The sequence below is a fragment of the Chiloscyllium punctatum genome, chromosome 6 (assembly GCF_047496795.1).
Source record: "Chiloscyllium punctatum isolate Juve2018m chromosome 6, sChiPun1.3, whole genome shotgun sequence".
Taxonomy (NCBI): domain Eukaryota; kingdom Metazoa; phylum Chordata; class Chondrichthyes; order Orectolobiformes; family Hemiscylliidae; genus Chiloscyllium; species Chiloscyllium punctatum.
The window spans coordinates 116,008,511-116,020,622 of NC_092744.1; the positions used below are offsets into that span (position 1 = coordinate 116,008,511).

General features: G+C 44.6%; 1 long non-coding RNA gene across 1 annotated transcript; it reads right to left on the minus strand.

The window, feature by feature from the left end:
* Positions 1-5,195: 5,195 nt before the first annotated feature.
* LOC140478550 (uncharacterized) lies at positions 5,196-11,907 on the minus strand. The gene is made up of 3 exons (XR_011960807.1): positions 11,854-11,907; positions 10,706-10,799; positions 5,196-5,217 (listed from the first exon to the last, which is right to left on the minus strand). It is a non-coding gene; the product is annotated as an uncharacterized lncRNA (long non-coding RNA).
* Positions 11,908-12,112: the final 205 nt, after the last annotated feature.

A 12,112-nucleotide genomic window follows, 5' to 3' on the forward strand; every position in this document is an offset into this window, starting at 1 on the left:
CCACATCCAGCAGAGATTTCCCTGAACCCAAACACCTCACCTATTGTGTCCCTTGCTCTCAGGATGCCAAATTGTGGAATATTTCAGGGAACATTTCTGGGACACATGCACCAACCAACCCCACCGCCCTGTGGCCGACCACATCGGCTACCCCCCACCCCATCCGCCACCACGCTGCCAAGGACATGCAAGTCCTCCATCCCAAATCCGAGCCACCCGACACCTGGAGTAAGAACACCTCATCTTCCATCTTGGGAACTTTCAACCACATGGCATCAAGGTTTCCTAATCTCCCACTCCCCAATTAATCTCAGATTCAACCCTCCAACTCGGCACTGGCCTCTTGAACAGTCCCACCTGTCCATCTTCCTTCCCAATTGTCCATTCCACCCTCTCACCACGACCCTCCATCTACAACCACCTATTGCCTCCCTAGCTCCCTGCCCCCCAACCCCAAACACCCCTCCCTATTTATCTCTCAGCCATATTCCACCACCCACATTTCTGATGAAGTGCTGACATGCCCAATACGTCAATTCTCCTGCTCCTTGGATGCTGCCTGACCTGCTGTGCTTTTCCAGAGCCACACATTAAAACAAACCGGAAGAACAACACCTCATCTCCCACTTGGGAACCCTGCAACCCTCTGGCTTCAACATCAAATTCAATAATTTTAGGTCCTGAACTCTCCCACGTCCTCGTGTCTTTGTCCCCTACCCCACATACCAGGCCTTGTTATTACGTAGCCTGCCATTACACACTACCTATGGTTAGTCACTAACAGTCCCCATAAACAGCTATTCACCCTCCCCCCGTCAGATTGTTATTCACTCCTTCGTCCAACTGCTCTTATCTCTCTCTTTGGACTCTATCCCCACTTATCATTTACTCCTTAACCCCTACCTTCTGCATAAAAACAGACTTTTTTTTCTCAGTAAAATCAGTTCCTGAGGAAGCGTCACTGGATCGAAAATACGAACTGATTTCTTTTCACAGATGACGACAGATCTGCTGAGCTTTTCCAGCACCTTCTACTTGTTCTGAGTGATTTACAGCATCCGCAGTTCTTTTGGTTCTAATTTACCCAGAGTATCTAATTCAGTTCCAGCAGACTGAAACAGTGTTTATCAACCTTCGCAGTCCACACTAACTCCATCTCTCTCCCAGTATCTGCTGTCTCTCCCACTCCTTCACATTCAGTCCCCCCCCTCAGTGACACTGCGCCTACAAAGCTGATGGTCATGTGTTGGCCTGCTGGACCCACCCCTCATTCACTCCCATTGGCTGGAGGATCATGCCAACTCTCCTATTGGTTTGAAGCTGTGTCAATCAGCCAGGCCCCATTGTGACCTGAGTGGTGGGATCCTCCCAGGTGCATCAGAGGCTGAGGGGTGACCTTATAGAGGTTTATAAAATCATGACAGGCATGGGTAGGATAAATAGACAAGGTCATTTCCCTGGTTTGGGGGAGTCCAGAATCAGAGGGCATAGGTTTAAGATAAGAGGGGAAGAATTTAAAATGGATCTGAGGGGCAATGATGCGTGAATGGAATCTTCTGTCAGGAAGTGGAGGATGTTGGTACAATTAAACCATTTGGCATCCGGATGGGTATATGAATAGGAAGTGTGTAGAGTGATATGTGCCAAGTGTTGGCAAATGGGTCTAGATTAGGTTGGGATATCTGGTCAGCATGGACCAGTTTAACCAAAGGGTTTATTTTCATGCTGTACATCTCTACGGCTCTGCCCTGTGATGAGCTTCATCATTCACAGTGAATGGGTCAGTATCACAGAACATAGGGGCTGAGGGCTATTCAGCCCATTGGGGCTGTACTCTCTCCCTAAGGAGATGGTGCCAGTCTATCCCAACTCACATCCCATTTGGACATAGCCCTCCAAATCCTTTCTTAAAAATGTTAAATTTCAAATTTGTTTTGACAATAACTACTGAATCTGCACCCAGCTGACAGTCAAACTGTTCCAGATGCTCAGAACTTACTGAGTAAAATAATCTTCACATTTTTCTTTGCATTATTTGCCAGTTACCTGAAAATAGTTACTAAAAATTGTGACGTTAAAAATTTCTCACTCTGTCTCTCTGTAAATGATATACCCTGGAAACAAATCAACTCCTGGTCGAAATCACTGCTTCACCTTCTCAGCTCCAAGGAGAATTGTCTGGCCTTCTGCTAACTCTCCATAAAAGAGAAAACTATTTTAATTTTAATTTATTAGTGCCATAAAGATGTACAGCAGAGAAACAGACCCTTCAGTCCAACTTGTCCATGCCGACCAGATATCCTAAATTAATCTCGTCCCATATGCCAGCCCTTGGCCCATAGCCTTCTAAACCTTTCCCAATCACATATCCAGTGAGATGCCTTTTAAATGTTGTAAATGTACCGGCCTCCACACTTTCTCTGGCAGCTCATTCCATACACATACTACGTTCAGCTTGAAACTTTGCCCTTATAATCCCTTTTCAATCTTTTCCCTCACGCCTGTGCTTTCTGGTTTTGGACTCACCTAAACAGGAATAAGACTCTGGCTGTTTACCCTATCCATGCCCTTCACGATTTTATCAACCTTTATGATCACCTCTCAGCATCCGATTCTCCAGTGAAAACAGCCTCAGTCTTTTCAGCCTCTCCCTATAGCTCAATCCCTCAACCCTGGCAACAGCTTTGCATCTTTTCTGAATCCTTTCAAGTTTCACAATATCATTCCGATAGCGGGGAGACCAGGACTGAAAGCAGAATTCCAGAAGTGGCTGAATGAATGACCTGTACAGCCGCAAAATGACGTCACAACACCTGTACTCAATGTACAGACCAATAAAGGCAAGTACACCAAACACTTTCTTCACTACCCTGCCTATCTATGATTCCACTTTCAAGGAATTTTGAACCTGCACTCCAAGATCTCTTTGTTCAGCAACACTCCCCAGGACCTTCCCATTAAGTGTAGAAGTCCATCCCTGATTTGCTTTTCCAAAATGTAGAACCTCACATGTATCTAAATTAAACTGCATCTGCCACTCCTCAGCTCATATGATCGGAGTCTCATTGTACTCTCAGGAAACTTTGCGATACATTGCACCTCCAATTTTGGGGTCTATTGTAAACCTACTAACCATAGCTCCTATATTCACATAGAAATCATTTATACAAATGGCAAAAAGCAGTGGACCCAGTACCCAGCCTGACAGCATATTGCTCATCACAGGCTTCCAGTCCAAAAAGCACCCTCCAATATGACACTGACTGCTCAGCAAGGATGGAGCGCATGGCATACAGGGAGATCTAACCATTTGGATACAGAACTGGCTCAAAGGCAGAAGACAGAGGGTGGTGATGGAGGGTCGCTTTTCAGACTGGAGGCCTGTGACTAGTGGAGTGTTTCAAGGATCACTGCTGGATCCACTCCCTTTCGTTAGTTATATCAATGACTTAGATGTGAACATCAGAGGTATAGTTAGTGAGATGACACCAAAACTGGAGGTGTAGTGGACAGGGAAAAAGATTACCTCAGAGTACAATGGGATCTTGATCAGATGGGTGAATGGCTGAGCAGTGGCATTTTGGAAAGCAAATCTTAGCAGGACTTATACACTTAATGGTAAGCTCTTGAGGTGTGTTACTGAACAAAGAGACCTTGGAGTGCAGGTAGATAGGATAGTGAAGGCAGCATTTGGTATGCTTGCCTTTATCGGACAAAGTATTGAGTACAGGAGTTATGAGATCATGTTGCAGCTGTACAGGACATTGGTTAGGCCACTTTTGGAATGTTGCGTACAAATCTGGTCACCCTCCTATTGGAAGGATGTTGTGAAACTTGAAAGGGTTCAGAAAAGATTTACAAGAATGTTGCCAGGGTTGGAGGATTTGAGCTAGGCTGGAGGTTGAATAGATTGGGGCTGTTTTCCCTGCAGCGTCGGAGGCTGAGAGGTGATCTTATCTATGTATATAAAAACATGAGGTTCATGGATAGGATAAATAGACAAAGTCTTTTCCCAGGCGTGGGAGATCCCAGCACTCGAGGACATAGGTTTATGGTATGAGGGGAAAGACTTTAAAGAGACTTGAGGCGCAACATTTTCACACAGGGGGTGGTACGTGTATGGAATGAGCTGCCAGAGGAAGTGGTGGAGGCCATTACGATTGCAACATTTAAAAGGCATCTCCATGTGTATATGAATAGGAAGGATATGGGCCGGGTGCTGCCAGGTGGGACTAGATTGCGTTAGGATATCTGATCAGCATGGACTGACGGGTCTCTGTTTCTGTGCTCTCCATCTATGACTCTTTGACCTTCCAGCCAATTCCGTATCCAAACAGCTAGTTCCGCCAGAATTCTATGGTGTTGAACCTGCTAACCAGTGTGTTATGTGAAACCTTGTGTCTTTCTCAAGTCAAGTTACTGATTTCAATGCACAAAGCCACGCTGACTCTCCCTAATTATTTCTTGCTTTTCCAATGACATGTAAATCCTGTCCCTGAGAATCCCTTCCAACAACTTCTCTGCCACTGACTTCAGGCTGACCTGTTTATAGTTCCCTGGCATTTCCTTACCACCTTTCTCAAATAATGGCGCCAGTCTTCCAGCACCTCACCTGTGGCGATCGATAATACAAATATCGCAGCGAGGGGCCCAGCAAAAGCTTCCCCAATTACCCACAAAGTTCTGGGATACACCTGATCAGATTCCAGGGATTTATCCACCCTTTATGCATTTTAAAACATCCAGTACCACCTCCTCTGTAATATGTACACTTGCCAAGTTATCACTATTTATTTCTCCAACTTCTCTAACTTCCATATCCCCTTTCAGTAAAAACTGACATGATATACTTACAGAATCTCTCCCACCTCCTGCTGTTCCATAGACAGTCATGTTGATCATTGAGGATCGCTATTCTCTGCCTAGTTATTCTTTTGTCTTTAGTGTATTTGTAGAATCTCTTTGGATTCTCTTTAAACCTATTTCCCAAAGCTATCTCATGTCCCCTTTTTTGCCTCCTGGTTTCCCGTGAGTATACTCCTACTTCCCTTATAGTCCTCTAGGGATTCGCACAAACACAGTGGTCTGTACCTGCCATATCCTTCCTTCATTTTCTTGACCAGAGCCTCAATTTTGCAGGTCATGCAGCATTCGCGACGCCTCCCAGCCTTGGCCTTAACAGGAACATACTGTCTGTGTACTCTCATTGTCGCAGGCCTCTGGAGGCAATGGCAGATGAGGACAGAGAAACAATCATTATCAGTAAAGAGGTCGGGTTGGGAAAACGAACAACTCATCCTTATCTCTATAATTCCTCTCTAGCCTCAGAACTACCACTATCTCTGCATCAAAAACATCTCAATCTCTGCAACATCCTCCAATCTCTAATCTCCTCCAGTGTCAACACACTATCTTTAATCTTGTCCACCCTCTCAAATCTCTGTGATGTGCCTTTCTTTAATTCCAACCTTCAGTATAACCCATTTTTATTTTAGATTCCTGCACCCAGAGCTCCACAATGTCCCGCTTAGCCTCTGTCACATTTTCCTCCAAAAAACCTTAATCAATCACGTATCATCTATTCTAATATCACCTTCTCTGACCTGGTTTCTATTGTGGCTTGTCATATTCCTATATTACGCGTCTGTGGTCGACATGACAGAAAATGGTTTTGTGGTCCATTGGGTTTACGCTGTAAAGAAATCTCCCAGCTAACTATTTTAATCCCATTTTCCAGCACAGAGCACATAGACCTGTCAGCCTTGGCCTTGAAGTGTGTTCGTGAATAGATTTTAAATGCCTTCAGGATTTCTGTCTCTCACTCTCTTCCAGATAGTGAGGTTTAGTGCAACTGTTGCTCTATGCTATCACCCACAGGGTTCAGAGCAGCTGGGTCTGTGTGAACCACAGATCGCCCACACTTTGTGAAGGATGGCAGGGTCCCTGAGAGGGGGTACAGGAGATTTACCAGGATGGTTCAAGGATTGGGGGATTTTAGTTGCAGAATTTGTGGGGCTTTTTTAACATTAATTGTTCACGTGACATGTGTGTTGCTAATACACATCAAGAATAACCATCCACAATTAATGGACTCTCCACTCTCCTTTTCAACCTCTCCCCTTGCCTGTGCTGTGGTAATATTCAGGTTAACCACTACCAGACATCTCTCTCTAATGAGAGAACAGTCCTATGGTCGGGTAGGACAATGCTGACTTGATCTTTTACACAGTGATGCCACTGTGCCTCGAGGGTGGGGAAAGGGAATGCTGAAGGCGGTGGGTGGGAAACCACTCAGGTACAGTACTTTATCCTGGAGGATGTTCACTTTCTTTAATATTGTTTGTGGGGGTGGGGGGGGGGGGGTGCACTGATGCAGGCAAGTGGAGAATGTTCCAACACAACCCTGATGTGTACCTTATAGAGAGCAAACAGACATTGGGGAATCAGGGGTTTGGAAAAACTGAGATTGTTCTCCTTGTAGCAAAGGAAATTTGGGGAGCTGTGACAAAGTGGTTTACAAAAGTTACACATTATAATAATAAACCTTATACACATCAGCTCATTATACAAGGATTACAGGACACATGTTGAAGATTTGGGAAGATCTATCGAGAGGATGGTTTGATTCAAAGGAGAACTTTTATTCAGCAAATGGTATTGATCTGGAACGCAATACTCTCATACAATACAAATATCCAGGGCCTGATGTATTGAGTAATTCTGTCAGAGTTTGGCGTTACGATGACGGAGATTACCATCTGAATATCTGCCTGTAATACAAGTTTATAAAATCCGTCACTGTCAGTTCAAGTTTGAAACTCATACAATCCCCTCCTCCTGGCCCAGGAGGACTGAACACATTACCCCTGGTGGAGGTTAGCAGGCAATTCAGGGGCAAATCTATGTGGGTTTCCATGAGTTTCCACCTTGGGACTTCATATGACTGAACATGGGACAGAATATCCCAAGAATCAGTGAGATATGGAGAGCAGGATTTGCTTCCTTTTCTTTCCTTCCGTGCTGCTGCTCTGCCTCCTCAATAAGACATGGGGTGTGAAAGGCTCATGCACCTTGATGGGCAAGATGTCTCCATTCTGACCAATGGGCAGCAAGCTCCTCCCAGTCATGAAACAGAGTATCCCTGAAAGATATCAACTGTGCATGCTTCCCACTGCCCAGTGCTCACAGTGCATGTTTCGAATAATGAGGGGGGAAATCTCCTCGAAAAGGCATAACAGGAAAGTTCCAAAAGGTTATAAACAGTTTACAGAGAGATATTCACAGGAAACGTGGGTAACAAGTTGGCAAATAGAGTATAACTTGGGATAAACTGTAGAAAGCTGCACCACAAAGGGCCTGGGGGAAAATGAGCAGGAAACACAGAAAGCGAGCACACAGTTACAACATGGAATCAGGAAGGGGATTGGAATGCTGTCCCTTATTTCAAAGAGTTTGCAATATAAGAGTTTGGTGCGTATACCTTAGGGCAACTAAACAAATGGCGAGTGAGACCACATCTGGAGTAACGTGAACAGACTTGGTCGCTTTAGTTAACGAAATAGAGCAGTTTATTGGAGGAATTTCAGAGAAGATCCATTGTGATGATCCCTGTTTTGAAGGGATTATCCTGTAAGCAAAGGCTGAATAAGTTGGGAATCTACTCACTGGACTTTGGAAGAATGAGAGATGATCTCTTTGAAACATACAGGAAGCTGTCGAGGTTTGACAGGGTAAATATGGAGAGGATGTGTCCCGTTACGGGTGAGTCTTGAACCAGATTCTGGGTCAGTCGCGGAATCAAGGGTTCTGTTTCAGATTTGTCAAGTTAAAGGCAACACTGACACGGGTTAGGGTTTCAGTAGCAATGGAGCTGGGGTGAGGATACAAGCAACATTTTAGAGATTGGAATTCCTGGTGTTTGTGATTGTGTAGATGTCTGATCAGAAGGTCACCCTGGGGTCAGATATGAAAGCAATATTGTGAAGAATGTAGACACTTCCCAGTGAGAGGGAGGGACACAGCAGTAAGGGAAATGAATTTGGAATAGCAACTGAAGGCAATGGGTTTAACAATTGCAGTGTTTCATTGGAGTGAATTGCAGCTAATCGAAGCGTGGTAAGCAGTTTGATAACTGAGTAATAGTGGAGTAATGGAGACGGATGATGGGAAGGGAGAGCTGGACATTGTCAGTGTACATGTGAAACCTAACACAGTGCGTTTGGGCGATGTTACCTCCTGGCAGTATGTAGGTGAGAAACAGGACGGACTAAGGATAGATCCTGGAGGAACACCAAAACAATGAATTCAGAAAGGGAGAGTGGAGATGGAGCAGGATTTTCCAATGATGGTGAGGTCAAATATTAGGTTTTAGCAGAATGGGAGAGAAGGACATAATCAGAAAAGACAGACAGACAGATCATGGAACAATATCTGTGAATTGCAAGGCGGGGGGAGGGGGGGCACTTGCGGGCAGAAATGTCGGTGACAAGCAGGAGGATGAGACAGAGATTTGGAATGTCCATGATTTAGCTACAAGGGTAAATGGTCAAGATGACCTCTAATAAGGCTTGACAAGAGACTCTAGGAAATGCAATTTTAGGACTAAGATGAGGAGCATCCTTGTGAGGCAGAATGGCTCGGTGGGCTTGTGGAGAGGGAGGAAAGAAGCAGAGGCAGCTGGTCAGATTGTCTCAACGTTATTGACAGAGAAACTCCATCTGCTCCTCACTCTTGTTGTTGGAGGGGAGGATGGAGGAGACAGGATAATGGACATTGTTTTTATTTCCAAAACAAAAAACAAAACCTGTGATGGTGATTCTAAAAATAAGTGAACAAACCTGTCGTATTTATCAAGAATATTAAAATATACAACTGAAGTTCAGGTTTGAATCCCAAATCGGTAGAGGGTGGCTCTGAAGTCAAGAAAAAATTAACTGGAATGAAGAATCTACTGTTTGCCATGGAACCAATGGGGATGTTTTTCTGCCATTGACAATGTCCTTGAGGGAAAGAAACCCGACAGTGGCCCATCAAGTCACTCATTGTATTAATCACTGCACAGACTCAACCAAGGAATGAAACTGGATGGACCACATTACATCTACCAATGCACTAGCAAATACAACCACAGAATCAGCCCTCTTGACCCTGCAACTTCCACCTCACTGTGGGCCAACAACAGCAGCAGAACTGTACTCCAGCCCAATCTGAAATCTCATGGCCTGATATCCCCCACTTAACCGTTAACATCAAGCCAGGGGAATCAACCCTGGTTCAATGGTGAATGCAGGAGGGCATGCCAGGAGCAGTACCAGGCATACCTAAAAATGAGGTGCCAACCTGGTGCAGCTACCAAACCTGCATGCCAAACAGCACAAGCAACACCAAATAGAACTAAGTGATCCCATAACCAACAGATTAGATCTGATTTCTGCAGTTCTGCCACACCTAGTCAAGAATAGTGATGGACAATTAAACAACTAACTGGAGGAAGCATCACAGATATCCCCACCCTTACCGATGGAGGTGTCTCACACATTCATGCAACAGATAAGAGGACAGCATTAGCAGCGATTTTCAGCCAGCAGTGCCAAGTGGATGAGCCTTCTCCATTGGTCCCTGACATCACAGATATGAATCGACTTGGTTGAAAACTCATTTCAAATCAGATCAAGAAATGGATAAGCAGTGTAAAGGTATGGGCCCTGCCAATATTCTGGCAATAATACTGTTGGCTGAGCTCCAGAACCTGCTGCCCAACAAGGCAAGTACTGCTCCAGCTCTGGCACCTACTGACTTTGTGGAACATTGCTCAGGGATGTTCCAACACAAAAACACAGGGCAGATCCAACTCAGCCAATTCCCCTCTATCAGTCCACACTCACTCAGCAGTGAAGTGATGGAAGGTGTCATCAACAGTGCTGTCAAGCAACTGCTCAGCAATAACCTGCTGAGTGACGCCCAGTTTGGGTTCTGCCAGGGCCACTCAGTTCCTGAACTTGTTACAGACTTGATTCACAAACTGACAAACAGCTGAATGAGGTGAGGATGACAGGCCAAACCCCCTCCAAGACCACTATTTCAACTTCAGTGATATCACCTGACCTCACCACAGTCTCAGTTCATTTCCTGAAACTCTCATTCATTCCTTTTGTTGACTCTAGATTTCATTGTCTAAACCCACTCCTGGCCAGCATCCCACATTCACCCTCCCGATAATCTCAAGAATATTGAAAACTCTACTGCTGAAGTGCTCACTTGTACCAAAACTTGCTGATCAATCAAAAGACTCCCATTTATAAGCAACAACAATTTGCTTTCGTACCTTTGAATTAATTGCTGGCTGTAATCATTCCTATCTCCCTGTACCACACACCCTTTCATATCTCAATAACTCATTTTAGTTCAGACTCTCAATGATGTGTTTATTTTTGAGTTCACCTGTGTGACTGTTTCTATAGACTCCAAGGGAACATGGTCTGGAATCCCCACTCTAACCCTCTAAGATCGACTTTCTTCCTTTCAGGCATTCTTGAAAAACTGCTTATTTGGCAATGGTTGTGTTCACTGGACACAATATTCTCCATCTGTAGCCTTATGTCAAAAGTTCTCAATAATATTTTTGTGAAATTAAAACCATGATGATTTGTACAGATGTCTTCTACTCTTCAATATCACTGAGCGAATAATCTATAACGTCTCTTACCCAACCACCTTCACCATACAAACTGCAGCAGTACAAGGAAGTCAAACATCACCCTCTCCACAGGCAACAAGGCTTTGGCATTGATCACTGGTTTCTGTGGAAGGGGAAATACACAGTTGATGTTTCAGGGAGTGCAATATGAATTGCAGGGAATGAAAATGGTGCAGAATTTGACTGTCAGAAATTGAAGGAAAATGCACTCGCTTATTGGAAAAAAGAATTCTTGACTGTCAAAGATATTGTGGAAAAAATAATCTGATACTGGACCATCATATGGTCAGGAGCCGGGCAGCAGTGGACAATTCATTTACATTCCTGAAGAAGGGCTTATGTCCGAAACGTTGATACTCCTGGTCCTCGGATGCTGCCTGGCCTGTTGTGTTTTTCCAGCTCTACATTTTTCAATTCATTTACAAATCAGTTGTGAAAGTAATAGTAAAATACTATACAGAGCAAAAATACACCCATGAGAGACTGGGGAAGCCAGATAATGAACAAGTGGACATCAGAGAACCCAGAGGTGAACCAGAGCAGAGTTCACTTTTATTATCCCACAGTCAAAAATGTCTAGCACAGAAACAGGCTTTTTCGGTCCAACCTATGCCAACCAGATATCCTATCCTAATCTACCTAAATTAAATCCTTTTTGCCACTCCTCAGCCCATTGGCCCATCTGATCAATATCCCACTGTACTCTGAGATAACCTCCTTAATTGTCCACAATACCTCCAAGTTTGGTGTCACCTGCAAACTTACTAACTATACAGCCTCTATTCACATCCAAATCATTTAAATGAATGACGAAACAAATCCAGAAAAAAAAATCAATTTCTCTGGGTTTGAATGTGCTCTGTGTAAATCCTGCCCTATGACTCTTTTTCCAGGGAAGGCTGTACATACATCCCTCTGAACTTTGCCCCCTACAAAGCTGGCGGCCGCGCACGTGTCCAGTGAATCATTGCCCCGAATAAAGATGGCGGCGCTCACTCGGGCCGATTACTCAACGAGGCATATTCCCATTTGCTGCAAAAACGGGACTGTAAGTTTCAAATTTGTATTTTCCGATGTGTACCAAATGATTGTAAAACCTCTCAGACCATACCAACACCATTTCCCTCCCGCTTCCTGCTGTTTATTTCTTTCCTTACCGACAGCTCACCGCGCACACACATTCCGAACATCCTCACCCACAGCGAGGATGATCACGTGGTATAGTCTAGTCCCGCCCTCATTCACTGATTGGCCGGAGGACCAACTGCCCCGCCAGGTGCTCCAGCTCCTCCCCTGCCTTTCGATTGGTCCGCCCCTGACATCAATCACTTCTTCGGTCCACCCTGTCGATGTTAACCAGATATCCTAACCTAATCTATGTAAATTAAATCCTATCTGCCACTCCTCAGCCCATTG